The following is a 2,407-nucleotide window of genomic DNA, read 5'->3' as shown; positions in this document are numbered from 1 at the left end:
TACTCCTCAAGGGGAGCAACATAATGGAACATGGATGTTTGTGCCTCCACTTTGGCATTGTTGTCAAAGGGGGAGAAGAAGTGTAGTGGATAATATATCTACAGAAATTGGGGAGAAGATGAGTTTGCAGAAATATATCTTTGTATATTGCCATCAATGCCAAAGGGGGAGATTGTTGGCATTATGTGAACCGGTATGAGGACATAATGATATTGTATGTTGTCATTGATGTCAATATGTGATATGACGAGAGAACCAACATATGTGAGAACCGGTATATATATGCCAAAGTAAAGCAGTATATTTGTTCAAGGTGAACCGACATGTCAAGGTGAACTGGCATGTAGTCATGAGAACCGACACATGGAAGCATTGTATGACTACTGGTTGGTAGGTAGTTTCCACTTCAGGATTTCCGGTTGGAGTATCTCAAGCCTATGTGACTCAATCAGTGATCTTTATGTGATGAAGTTAGCATGATAACGAAGAACATATAGTGTTGCCACATAAGCCTTGTGCATGTGAAGGATCTTGCATAAAAAAGAGTGTTCCTATCTACCTCATGAATGTGCGAAGTCTGTAAATAGTGATAACGTGTGATGGGTTATTAGCCGCCATGAAATCAGTGGAAAATGAATGATGGATAATGTCTTGAGATTGGATCAAGACTGTTGCATTCAATACAATATGATCAACGGTCAGGATTGAACCATTTGAATTCCTTAACCTAACAGGTCTAGGGTTTAGGGTTTATGCTACCAACCTGTTTGTTGTCCTATAAGGTCGATGTTGTGATTCTTTCAGAGGTTGTTGGCAAAAGTTGTGTGTGTGTATCTAAGAGAAGAGATACGTGATTCTTGCCAGACTAGAGGAGAGAAGTCATATCTACAAAGTGTAAGTGCAGAAGGTGAAGAGGAGCTTAAGCGGATCTACATTGGCATTGAGTGCTATTATCAGGTCATTGATATACCTGTTGATATTTAACTACTTCAACAGTTGTGAAAGCCCCTAATAGGGTAGCCTTAACCGGCTTGTTGAAAATCCTTTAACAGGGTAACTCGAAGCTACTTAGACATTGATATCCTTTAGCTATTGAGTTCTTGAAATCCTCTATCAAGGTACCCTTAACAGGGTTTAACCCTTAACTGGGTATTGTAGCCGTCCCTTAACCGAGTGATCCCTAACAGGATCGGTTCCTGATAGAACCTATTGTATCTGTCTTTAACTGGACAAGGCTCCTAACAGAGTGGACTTCCAAAGAGTTCAAAAACAAGCTTGTGGGTATTCATCCCCACCGTGGTTTTTCCCAATTGGGTTTCCACGTGAAAAATATGTGTGTCATGTGTGATGTTTTCTTCATGTGATGTTAAGTGGTGATGCATGTTGATCTTGTTGTAATATGTACATCTTTGATGGTAGATTGCATGTTCATGCATTAGAGTGAAATGGGAATGAAGAGTTAGATTATATGAGAAGATAAGTGTCAACCGGTCTTTGCTTGTATTAGTTACACTGGGTTTTGCCAGTTGAACTCTGTTGAAGGACCGATGTTGCTGTTTGTCTGTCAGTGCATAAGTGTTAGATGACAAACCAGTTTAAGGTTGAGTTTTTGCCTGTACTGATTCACCCCCCCCCCAGTACCAGTTTGGTACTATTCGTTCATCATTAAGTTATCAGAGAGATATGTTTAGATCTTTAGAGGGAGAGGTAGAGAGAGGAAAAAATGGAGATATGATGATCTAACAATATTTATTACTCCATAGTAAAATAGCTAAAAAAAAAATTATTAATTACTCATTCAATACATTTCAAGTATTTTTTGATGATTGTTAAAAAAAAATCATGAAAGAGGGAATTCATATGCAAAAACTGTGAGCATTTGATTTTTTAAAAATTAAGGATGAATTCAAATTAATTATAATTATTTTTTATGTATAATATAGAAACACTACCTATTCCATTGTGTAGAGCTCTAAATCACCTTTCCAACGCCTATACATTTTTATTTTTTTTGATAAGGAACATAAAAGTTGTGCCCATGTTACTAAAACGTGTTCTAGGATTTTCAAAATGGATATTTTGAAAATATAAAATTAGAAAGAAAAAAAAAAACTCAAGGAGACGAATATCCATTTTTTGACATTTAAAAAGTGGATATCCATTACTAACAGATATCTGCTTTTTTTGACATAATTTTTTTCCCTCTATTTTTCCCTCAAGACTGCTTTGGGATTTAGCTTGGGGGTGTCAAACCTGGAAAGTCAATGCAAAAAACGTATGTTTTCCTTGGTTTTCCAGACTTCACCCATGTGGCTAACGACATTTTGTATCTGAATTTAATGAAACGAAAAGGGTTCATTAAGAAAACTGTTAGATTTCTACCAATATAAATTTTGTCTTATTTTAA

Source organism: Cryptomeria japonica, chromosome 6 (assembly GCF_030272615.1).
Source record: "Cryptomeria japonica chromosome 6, Sugi_1.0, whole genome shotgun sequence".
Classification (NCBI taxonomy): Eukaryota; Viridiplantae; Streptophyta; class Pinopsida; order Cupressales; family Cupressaceae; genus Cryptomeria; species Cryptomeria japonica.
The sequence above is the reverse complement of the archived record's forward strand: the minus strand, read 5'-3'. Positions refer to the sequence as shown.